Source organism: Lepidochelys kempii, chromosome 10 (genome assembly GCF_965140265.1).
Source record: "Lepidochelys kempii isolate rLepKem1 chromosome 10, rLepKem1.hap2, whole genome shotgun sequence".
NCBI lineage: Eukaryota > Metazoa > Chordata > Testudines > Cheloniidae > Lepidochelys > Lepidochelys kempii.
In genome coordinates, this window is record NC_133265.1 from 71,921,531 (window position 1) to 71,934,492 (window position 12,962).

A 12,962-nucleotide genomic window follows, 5' to 3' on the forward strand; every position below is an offset into this window, starting at 1 on the left:
TCTGTCTGGAGGGAAAAGCTTACAAGTAGTTTGCGTTTCCCAGACTATTATTATTATTATGTATTATTTGTATTGCTGTAGTGCCTAGGAATCCCAGACATGGACCAGAACCCCATTGTGATAGGCACCGTAAAAACACAGAACAAATCCAGTTCCTGTCCCAAAGACCTCACAGTCTAAGTAGTTTCCATTTTAAACATGCCAGTCTCACCAGGCTTGTCTCCATTTTATCCATTTAGCAAGATGGATGCCATTCAGCATCACTGGCAGTTTTTCTGCTTGAGGTCCCCCAGCTGGAATAGGTGGGAGGTGGCTGAAAGGTACATGGTAAACTTTCTGCTGAATTCCGTCCAGGCCATGCATTGAACTTAGCAAGGTTCCTCTATGTGACATCATCTCAATACATGGAGTCAACTTTGAAAAGAAAATATTTGTTCCTTGTGTTTCAAATATATCACTGCCTATTGACCCATTAATGATCAGTCTATGTCTTTTAACAGTCAAGATACAGTAGAATGCTGTGGGTGATATTTCCAGTGTGACATTCTGGTGAGACGAAAATAGCTAAGCTGGCTGTCCAGCCCCAGAGTGAGGCAGGCAGTGTAACAAGGTTATAATGTAAAGCACTGAGCAATTAGCTGGGAGATTTACCTCCCTGTCTTAAAAGCATTGTTATTACTTAATCAATCATGAGCAATTTATAAACAAGGCTGGGGTTTTACAGGGAGCCATAAATCTGTCTTGTTTTCTTCCCAGATAGAGCAGGAAAAACAGACCCAAAGTTCCAGAAGAGATTTGGTCAATTAAAAGGAAAAAGGGTAACTCAAAAGAAGAGAAATCATTTCTCAACGGGAGGAAGCAGCCTTGGGAGAGGGGCTGGAGCGGCCAGCTGTCCGTTTGTCTTTGTCATCAGTTACTCCCAGAGGCTTAAAGTGGAATTGTTAAATTTAACTTTAAATTATAAACTCTTTGGGGCAGGGCCCCTGACTTTGTGCGTGTCACAATGGGGCTGGACTGCAGCATCTGGGTGCTGTATCAATGTTAAATAAAACATCATCATAACAAAACCATCCACAGAATAAGCATCCCACATTCCAGAATGCAGCGCTGTTGATACACTGCCAAAACAGGTAAAGAGGGGGACCCTATTAGGGCTTGGCTACACTTGCAAGTTAGAGCGCATTAAAGCAGCCCCAGGCACCCTAACTCACAACCCGTCCATGCTGGCAAGGCACTTAGAGTGCCTGGACTCTGCAGCTGGAGTGGTCCTGGTAATCCACCTCCACCAGAAGCATAATGCTTGCTGCGCCTCGGCTGACACGCCCCAGCGTTAGTGTGAACGAAGTGTTGCATTACTGCACTCTGATCAGCCTCCGGAAACGTCCCATAATCCCCTGAAGTCAACTGGCCACTCTTGCCATTGTTTTGAACTCGGCTGCAGGAATGCGGATAAGCCCTTTCAAAACTGTTTCTGACAGCCGGCTGCTTATCTGCTACGGGACAAAGCAACCATTAGTGTGGAATGCTGCTTGCTGTGAGTGTGTGAGAAAGAGAGGTGGGGGGGTGAGGGGTCTGCTACTGTCTGAACTTACAAGACAGCATGCTGACATGCTCTCAGCCCCCCCAAAACCCACTCTCTCTCCCCCCACATACACACAACACACTCCCTGTCACACTCCACCCCCCCACCCCACCCCCATTTGAAAAGCATGTTGCAGCCACTTGCATGCTGGGATAGCTACCACAATGCACTGTTCTCTATGGCGTTGCAAGAGATGCTAATGTGGCCTCGCCAGTGTGCTTGAATCTGACAGTGTGAACACACTGCAGCACTTTCTCTACTGCGCTCTCCGAGGGCTGGTTTAACTCCCAGCGCTCTACATCTGCAAGTGTAGCCATGCCCTTAGGTATAGGTAAGATATCAGCAGCATCCAACAGGGTCTTTGGAAGTTTCAGCAATGCCTATAGCAATGGCTAACAGAGAGTGTACCGCCTGGACAGACACCCTGTCAAGAGGTACAAGAATGTACACCATTGAGCACACCCTCCTCTCTGCCCAAGGAGTTGCATATTGCTTGCATAGACCCCATCATACCTAAGAACAGCCCTTTGCAGCTACACACAACAGCCATCCCAGGCATTTGATAAGCATTGGTTGTCCTGGTTTGTGGTTTTTAGCTTAGCACATGCTGAATCAGTGCTTGCTGGCTATGACAGTTTCTGCCTACTATGGTCAGGAAGGCACAGGTTTGGCAGCTGGCCTGGTTCAGCTGGTCCTCTCCATCTGACTATGTAGTCCCTTAGCCACTCCAGCCCCTTTACATCAAGCAAAACTGTGGCCACTCTGGGGCTGGTGCCTCATTCCCTATGCACTGATACACTCGTGGGTTTAAGTCATGCTGTGTGGAGAAGTGCCAAAACAATTCTGTCCCAATAGGCTGTATGGGAAAGCTGGGGTATTACTCACATCACGCAATAGACAGCTCTACAAGGCTTATCTCACTTTGTGTAGTTGCACTTACTGATCTAACAGGTCTTTTTCCCTCTTGTAACATCAATGAGCCTATGAATCCTGGGTTTGATTCTCTGCTGTCCTGCACCTTGCATTGTCATTTACCCCAGGCAAAGTAGGTGTAAAATGCTACTGGCTCAGACTGGTGTTATTTGTACACCCACTTTGCACAATGACTGCACCAAAGGCAGGTCAGTTAACACAATTACACATGGCTCATTTACACATCGTCCTGCTGTTTTCAATCATCCAGTGTTCTGAGGCCAGCCCAGGATGATAGATGGATTTTGCACACATATCTGCTCATGTGCACACACAAACACAAGTTTGTCCACACTCAAGCCATCTCACAGTCCCAGTCAAGTTAATTTATTCCAGCTAAAGACTGATTGTGGTGCAAAATGCTCTTCTGATCTTCTGCTTGTTTTGCTTCCAATACAATAGAATCAGCACAGTGGTGGGTCATGGCTGGAGGAATTCAGTTCAGAAAACCTGCTCATGTAGAACTGTTTCCATTTGTTATTTGCAATAACCGTGGCAGCGCTCACAAATTTTGAAAAGGGCAATGAGATTAAAGAGCTCTACCTGGGATGTCCATAGAAGGGTCTGCTCCGTGCAGCTGTCATGGAAAATATAACTTCATTTGCATGAGTCATTTTCCCCTATGAGGGAGCCTGCATATGCCGTGGCAGCGATGTTCTTTCACTGGGACTCCCTTCCAATTAATCACACGACTGCCAAACAACTGCTGATCAGCATCCAAGCATCAAACTTTGCTTGCACATATATATGTGCTAGAAAACAGCCTGCCATGATGGGGAGTGTCAGCCTGGGGTCTTGCTGACTGCAGGTCCAAAAATGATTTGGCCTATGACTATGCCCTCATTGTAATGTCCTGGAATGATCCTTTCTGTGTGCCTCATCTGGGCTTTGAAACAACCAAAGTAGACCAGGCCCCTTAAGAATCCATCCCCAGGCCCTGCCATGCTAGGACCTGTGCAAACACACAGGAAGGTGCAGTTCCTGCCCCCAAACTGGTGTAGTGCTTTTAAAAGTTTTTTAAAGGTTAGAAAGAAGTGATCAAAATGTTGGGGAAAAGGCTGAAAGAAGGGGAACTGTTGGGGGAAAGTAGGAATACATTAAAAAAAAGTGCAAAATGGTTTAAAAAATTGAGGGCAAAAAGAAAAGAGTTTGGGGGGCAATGTAGAGAAAGCAAATTAAAAGAAAAAAATGAAACTAAGAGGGGTAGAGAGAGGATAATTTCAGTCCCAGAAGTGGGGGGGGGGTGGAATTCTTCAATCTATTCATCAATCTTGTGTAAGTGTGTGTTGGGGAGGGAGAAGAGTGCATCATGCTATCCCTGTTTTCCCAGTTCAAGCACTGGGACACAGACAGTGCTCCCAACACTCATGCAATCCCCTCCCTGCTATATTCCGAAAAGAGCCATCTCACATCTTCCAGCTTAAGAAGCAGAGCACAGACTCTCACCAAAAAGAACAGGAGGACTTGTGGCACCTTAGAGACTAACCAATTTATTTGAGCATAAGCTTTCGTGAGCTACAGCTCACTTCATCGGATGCATACCATTACAGCTGGCAACAATATCTCTCCACTTTGGGTGGACGCAGAAGAGCGATGTGGCTACCAACCTTAAGCCAAGTGTCTCATAGGAAGGATGGCCCCGTGAGTGAGGCACTAGATTGAGACTCAGGAGACTGGGGCTCACTTCCCAGCTCCGCCATAGGCTTCCTGGGGTTTAGTCACCTATTTACCCTGTCTCTGTTCCCATCTGTACAATGGGGATAACAGCACTTCTCTACCACACCAAGGTGTTGTGAGGGTAAATCCACGAATGATTGTGAGGTGCTCCAATAGGACGGTGATGGGGCCGTATGAGTAGCTGGACAGAACCTATTTCTGCAGTGGTCATGGAAGGGCGTTCCTAAACCCGGGTCTCCGATTACCAAACCAATGAGCACTGTCATTTTGAGTGTAACTCTTTCAAGTTATAGATATTTATGAAGGGATGCTGCCGAGCCTTCAGAATTGTTATGTCAACAAAATATGTACTGCACAGTTACTACACACAAGGTTCTCACATTTTCAAGATCTAATAGGAACAAATGTGTAATTGCATAGTTCACTGAGTTAACAACTTGTAGCATTTTTCATGATCAGCCCCTTTATATTTTCAATTCATAGACTTTTACAGCAAATAATGAAAGTCAGAAAGTCATTGGTTTGTGTCTGGGAACTTGCCGGATGAAGATGCACCTTTGCATTGGGTCATGGGCCGAACCAGAGCCAGGGACCACTCCAGCCTTCCTCAGAGTATCTTGTGTACATGGGAGGTAAAAACTCCCTGATCCCCAAAAGTAAAAGCAATTACAGGGTTTTGAATACAGAGCAGACAATGGATATCATAAAACAGAAATAAAAGAGAATAATAACTGATTTTAAAAGGGGAAAATGCTGACCCATGTGGTCCTTTTCACCTCAATTGCTGTGATACAGGGACACAAATAAATGGTGTACATTATCTGTTAAGATAAATATAATATGGATACAAAATTACCATCCCATCACCCCACACTTTCACCAGGGGAATGACCATGCCTCACTGCTCAGCACCAGAACTGCAGGGATGGTTCCATCGTATTCTGGCACTTGTTATTAACCTTGACACAAGAACAAATGGCTGTAAACTGGCCATCAACAAGTTTTGGCTTGAAATTAGACAAGGGTCTCTAACCATCAGAAGACTGAAGTTCTGGAACAGCCTTCCAAAGGAAGCAGTGAGGCAAAAACCTAACTGGCTTCAAGATTGATACATTTATGGAGGGGATGGTATGATGAGACTGCCTACAATGGCATGTAGCCCATCTGCAACTGCTAGTAGCAAATATCCCCCATGGCCAGCGGTGGGACACTAGATAGGGAGGGCTCAGAATTACTACAGAGAATTATTTCCAAGGCGTCTAGCTGTTGGGTCTTGCTGAAATGCTCAGGGTCCAACTGACCTCTATATTAATGGTTGGGAAGGAATTTTCCCTTGGGTCAAATTGGCAGAGACCCTGGGTGGGAGGGGTGTTTTTCCTCTGCAGTATGGAGCACAGGTCACTTGCATGTTTAAACTAGAGTAAATGGTGGATGCTCTGTAACTTGAAATCTTTAAATCATGATTTGAGGACTTCAGTAACTCAGCCAGAGGTTAGAGGCCTATTACAGCAGTGGGTGAGCGAGGTTCTGTGTCTACAATGTTCAGGAGGTCAGACTAGATGAACATGATGGTTCCTTCTGACCTTGAGGTCTATAAATCTATGAGACTAGAAAGTCCCTGCCTCATTAAAACATAGAGTCCATGAAGTGCACCACACATCCCATTAAAGTCAGCAGGCATTCGGTGCTTCTTGGAATAATGCCTTAAATCAGATACAGGCAGAGCAGTGCGGACATATGGAATTCTTCAGATGAAAACTTGCTGTGAGATTTTTTTTTCTTGTAGCAGGTTGTTCAGCTATTTTGAGGTACCCCGCCATTTCTGTAGGGTGAGGTGTTGAAATTTAACAGAGTGGATGAGAAGGGTAGCTGGTGAGTATCAACATGCATGTTCTGTTACATCCCTCATGGATGAAGACAAAGCAGTGTGTCAGGAGGATGCTGTGTCCTGAATGCCTCAGAATTCAGAATGATACCACATATTACACTAAAGAGCCAGAGCCATTCTACTCAGCATGGAAACATGCAATTACTCCATACAGTTTCCTTAAGACTCAACTAAAGCACCCTCATTGTTTAGCTCCAGAACAAGTCCCATGACCACCAGCCCTGTGAATTAATGGGCAATGCTCAGAATGGTTTGCATTCAAATCACTACAGATAACCATCACAAAATGTGAATATTTATCAGAAGCTTATATGAGCTGTTTGAACTTCTTAAATCTGCAAAACCAGGCTGACATTTGCATGAAAGCAAACTTTCCCGTGAGATTTCCATGACCTCTGCTTCAAGTCTCAAGTTAAAATACACTGTAAGGAGAACAGCTTATCTCATGGTAGTTTGGCATTCCTTGTTGCTGTTTGTTCCAATTCTGGGTGAAAACTGGAAGTGAAAAGCACTTCTCCAAATATATCAGAATGTGCAAAAAAAGTTTGGAATTTTGTGAAGATTCAGGGGTCTCTTTAATTCATGCAAACTGGTTCCCACATCTCTAGCCATCATTACCACTTGCTGCATGGTTGGGTCAGCACAAAGGAGCTGATTATCAAGGTGACTGAGCACCTGCAGCTCTCATTGATTATCTGGAATTTTAGGAGCTCAGCTCCTCTGAAAGTCGGGACCTAAATCCCTTCCAGACAATCATATGTAGGTTCTGCTGGAGAAACTCAGTTTCAAAGGGGAGTTTCTTTGACAGCGTCTCTGTGGATGAGTGGAGATGATCATGCAGCAACAAGACAAAACTATAATGGAATATTGTTTTATTTCTATGGAGTGTTGTACTTAGGGAATTCTATTATGTTTTATAAAGCCAGTCTCTCAATACCCAGGGTCTGATTCCCCTCTCACTCATACCAGTGTAAATCAGGATTGATTCCAGTAAAGGTAAGCCCATATTTAGGTGCTTTGCTGAATCAGGGTCTAAAACTTTGTTGGGATCAGCATCTAAGACCCTATCGGTGCAATGGCTGTATATGCACACACTACAGCAATTATGTGCTCAGGAATAGCTCACATATGGCAAGAGACATTAGAACCTACTTTACTGAGAGAAGGAGCATCACCGAAGAAGGATGCTGTCCCTTACCGTGGTGCCTACAAAAAAACAGACTGTAAGGTCTTTGGGGCAGGGACCATCTTTTTGTTCTGTGTTTGTACAGCACCTGGCACAACGGGGTCCTGGTCTATGCCTGGGTCTCCAGGGTGCTACTGACGTACAAGTAAAGAAGATATCAAATGCTCTAGGAGTTAGGACTGCCACTGAACAGCTGTCTGATCGAGGAAAAGCAAAATGAACTTCAGTTTAACTCTGTATCCTCTAATGCTGCATGACATCTATTGGCCTCCCATTACTATCACCTATTCCATATCGACACAGACTCATGCATGGCTCCTCTTTCTCCAAGAGGTTTCAACTAGTGGCTCCTTCAAAGCACAGAAGGTCCACGTTAGGCGCTGCTGCTGAGTAACTCTGCCGATCAGTGTGCGTCTCCAGATTGCAGGTCTTTCATTTTACTTCTGCAGAGGTTCAAAAAGAAGCTTTTCATTTATCTCATATCCCCTAGCTCTGTGGCTTCTTCACAAGCTTCATAAATCAGACTGCATGGCAGGGGTTATTTATTTACAACGTTTTTATATTGTAAACAGATCATTTGTATTTGTATCTATATTTCCTTCCCTTTCCAGCCCTGTAGTCCCCAAATTCCCCTCTCAGGCGATGTGTGCCCATTCAGTCTCTTTGGCATGATGAAATATAAATAATTTCATTCCCCCTCCCACTCCCGTCATTTGTACAAGGTGAAGGCAATCGATGCATGTGACGAATGTTGCTAACTACAAATGCAGCAATGAAACTGTTGAAATAAACTTACCCATTTCTAAGCAGTTTTTATTGTAATGTAATTATTACAAGGATGGACAAAAGTATTAAATACAAAGGCCTTGATTCATCACTTTGGCCAGAATTTTCAAAAGAGCTCTGCTTGCATTTAGGCACCAAAATAAGTGACTGGCTTTTCAAAAGAGCTTGACACCTTGGGTTTTACAAATTCCATCAAATCCCACTAAAAGTCCAACAAAACTCTGAACCCAGAATTTCTACAACCTATATAAGAATATGCATTCCCTCTAAATTATGCAACATAATCAGATACAGGAACAGTTACATGATGGTTTGCCATATCTGGATTGGGACTTCTAAGTTCTGAACGTGTAAGAATATGAAAGGAAAAAAATATTTTGTCTGACTTTTATTTCATAATTCTTATGTTATGTTAGAAACACGCAAGGGCCATGGTGTGGCGACATCACACAGTCTTGTGGGCTTTGGTGAGGCTATAGATGGAAATCAGCTCAAAGGCCAATCATTTCACTTTGCAAATACTCGCCATAGCTCCATCGGCTCAGTGTTTCTATGGGCATGGGTCATTGGGATAAGCAAGCAAATGAACTCTGCCTCACTACTTTCTTAATTCTCTCCACGCCTAGGCTGCATTAGGAGACCCTGTCTCTCTGAAATTCACGTGGTGCTAAACTGAAGATGGTGGAAAACAGGAAAAACCAAATCGCAAAAAATTTTGACGTCAATTTCATTCTGCAGGTTTTGAAAAAGAACAATTTTTATTTGAATTTTTTCATAAATATGTCTAGCAAAAATTTTCAGCTTTGACATTTTTCATGTTTCTTGGGGTGGGGTTCAGTTTTCCATGCTCCTCAACTCACTTTTTCTTCCTTTCACCTTTTTTCTGATTTTGACACAGAAAAAAGGTGAGAAAAGGCGGGAAAGGAGGAGAGGGAGAAAAACAATAAACCTAAAAACCAAAAAGATGCTAATTTCTGTTTTCCAATTTCATCAAAAAAAGTAACATTTCACCAGAAAATTTGTTTCCAAAGATTTCTGATTTTAAAAAAATTGACCGACTCTATGGTAAATAATATGGACTCTCTGGTAGCTGATCAGTTCTGCCCTTACTCTGAATACATCTGAGACCTGTGAAACTGCAGAATAGTCTCCCAAGCTCGTTCATTTAAAAATAGACTGCACCCATCTAGATCTACTTCTTCTCTTGTCTTCTTCATCCCCCCCTACCCGCCCACACACACAGTTTCAAAGCAAGAGCCCTACTTCTTCTTTGTATCTCCTGCCATCAGTAATGAACAGTCTCTTGTATCTCTCTGCCTCATCAACTCTCCACTTCTTTTCAATTCTCATTTTAAAATGTATATTTCCTGTTCTCCCTTGACTCTACCTCTTAATTTGACTCATCCTCTGCGATCAATCTTCTAACTGCTTAAATTTATTCACCATACAATGTCTTTACGACCACTGTTTTCTGTAATTTATGCCATATATTGTCTGGCATTAATTTAATTCTCGAAAATGTTTTGTGATCCAGCTTACATAAAAGGTGCTTTATAATAAAACTTTTATTGTACGCTATGGACAAAATCTGCATAGTCTTTATCACAGCATCTTGAATGTCAATTCCAGTTTATCAGCATCCCTCTTGGAATTCATGGAGACATTTTATTGGAATTGGTTTCATAACTAATCTGATAAAGCAATTTGTTCTTGCGAAAGAAAGAAAGAAAGAAAGAAAGAAAGAAAGAAAGAAAGAAAGAAAGAAAGAAAGAAAGAAAGAAAGAAAGAAAGAAAGAAAGAAAGAAGTGTTAATCTCTTCCAGTGCTCTGGCTTCTTCAGCCATCATGGCAGTTCCCTTAACATTGCCATGTAAGATGGCCCAGAGAGACCCCACACTGCAATGAGGGGGTTAAGATATGCCTGTGTATCCACCTGCTGCACCTGCAGCCAGTGTCAGACATGGAGAAAAGAGCTAAAAGGGGGAGAACTAGCCTCTGACAGAACTCAGCTTCTCTTGATGGGAGAGAAGCCTGGTTACAGCCCTGAGAGGGAGCTCGCTAGCCAGCCGCTTCAACCATCCTAGGAGGGGAGACCAGACCCCGGGGTGAAACCGGTGGAAGCCTGGACTGTTTGGGAGACAAGCCCTGAACAGAAGGGTGGGGCTTCACTGAAGGTTCAGAGGAGCTGCCCCAGCAACACGGTTATACCATGCTTATTTTATTTTCTTGCCTGGGTCTGATTTGTACTTAAATTTGTATCTTCTGGGTACAGAGAGGGGCTCTACAAAATGACATACGTAGAACTATCATTTTTCTCTACTTGTTTGTATCTCGGCTCTAAAATTGTCCAAAACTGAGGAATTGGATGGAGAATACATAAAGAAGTCTGTTACTTCTGGGTCACCGTATGGCCCGAGTCAATACAGATAGAATAGCTCTATTCTCTGGTGACTGTCATGACTCACACATGTTGTTTTGGTAGTTCTCTTGTCTCTGTTTGGTGACCAGGTGTATGTATCTCTAATTCCACCAACACAATCAAAGCCAGCAAAGAAGCCAAGGATTAAATGGTCTGTGGATCCTGAACTCCCCTTGATCCCTGGAGTTTGTCTCTCCAAAGGAATGTTGAGAAACACTGGTTGGGGGCTGTGTGTGAAAGAAGCTTCTTCTGCTGGCGTTGGTGCAGATCTCTTTGTTGCAATAAGGAGTTGGTTTTAGAGAATGACCCAAGCCATGAAGTTTGGATCCAGATCTGGATTCAAAGTTCCCCACAGTCTGGGTGTAGGGTTCTGATCCTTAGTAAGATAATCCTAAAGCCAACACCAGCAGAGCTGAACTAAGCTACTTAGATGATGCACTGATGAACATGGGATGGAGGCATTTGTGAATGGACAGCTTTGTACCTGGCAAGCTGCAGATTTTAACTGCAATGGTTATTCTGCATTGTATTTGGGCACCAGCATAAACTGTTGCATTGATTGAGGTTAAGCAGTCAAACATTCTGGAGGTAGCGGGCATGTTTCTCTGGGGCTCTCGGGGCCCATCTAAACAAGCCTCACATTCTCCTTTATGTTTTAAGACCCAGTTGTGAACAATTGCAAACGTGACTCTGAATGCTAAACATAGACTAATATAACTTGTCACATGCTGACAGGTTTCAGTTCCATGAATGAGGCTCCCAAAAGGTCCTTTGACATCTCCCAACTCTAGCTCGGAGTGAAAAAGGTCTTTGTGAAATAGCAGGGTGAAGTCAGTCACTTCTCTCACTGTACGGGCTAATACATCTCTCCATTCCCTTTAGGATTAACCAAGTTCAGATGAGCACAACAGTCCTTCTTCCTTTCAGATACAAGTAACTTCTACTGGCATATCCTGCTGGGAGAGACTCAGACGCCCATGCCACGGGGTTAAGTCTTGTGTCTTTCTCTTTACCGCAGTAATAAGTCTGGTGCCCCTCACCAACATAAATCCTACCTTGTGCAACAACCAGCAATATTGCAGTAATAGCACGTTTATTAGGCCCTATGCCCAAGCTTGGCAAGCTACAGTGCTTCTGTTTATTCTCAACAACGCACAATTCCTTAGCAACATCACCCACCACAAAGTTTGTTCTCTCAGTTCTCTCCCTCCCAATGCCTTACTCTTTAGATTCATGGCTCCATGAATAGTTTGAGTCTGCACACGAATGTGTGATTTTAGGTATTTTGTAAATCTTTTTCTCTCCGGGGATTGGGATTGCTACCTAGCTAGGATGGAAAAACATGTACCCAGGAACAGACGATTTAGCAAAATAACTGTAAGCATCAGTTGTGCCTGAACAAAGAACTGCAAATGGCCCTGTAATGTGCTTTATACTCTCTTCATGCCTAAGATTGCACTGCAGGTTATTTACAATTCCGAATTCACATATCCCTGCATCCGTAAATGTCTTTCTTTCTCACTTTCTTCCTGATTAAGTGGCAGAGCCTAATCTCAGCCCAGTCCCCACAGTCACAGCAAACACAAATCTTCCCAGAGATAACCAAAATAGCTCTTTTATTTATTTTTATTCTTTTGCAAATGCAGTTATTTGCATATTAAAATGGTTATTAGAGGAGAAAAGTCACTGATGCAAATTTGACATTCAGATGTCAGCTCCTCCATAAATAAGGTCAACTATGATGAGGACACGTTAGTCTCCAATTATAGGTCTCTTAATGCTTAAATAATGCTGATGTGCGGCATCTGCCATCGGTATGCAGGCTCATAAAAAGATGCTCACAAGAGCCACCCGGGCTGAAATTTGCTCCTCTTGCTGTCTCGTGGCTTTTTGGCTAGTACGAGATTCATACGCTGACCTGAAAGCCTTCCAGATCAGCAGGAGCAGATGGCTGGGTTCTACAGGGCAGCTCCTTGATCAGAGTATACCCAGTGTCATCTTCCCCCTCCCACTGCTAAGAAACAAGTGGCCTAATTTTTTGAACTAAGACGAACCTGGCTTGGGTTACAGAATGGTCGCTGCCACCTATCACTCTATCCTAATGGAAAAAGCATCTTGTCTGTTTTCAAACAAGACACCAGCCACTAATGTGGGGAGGCATTCTCCTTGGCCATCATCGGGAGCTGGAGTGATAGATGATATTGTATCCGAGAGGCTTAGCATGGCAAAGGGGACCGAAATAGTCTCAACTGGAGCCCTGCGGCGGTCCCAGTGTTTGACCTCGTACTATATTTTCTCTGTCAAATAGCTCCTTGCATAGCTGTATGTTTCCTATTACATAACACTGGTAGCCAGAGCTAATTGATGACTCCTTTTTAACATCTCTCCGGTATCGGACGGATAAACTGCTTCTATCATTATATGGTACCACTAGTGCAAGGTGTAGGGTGACA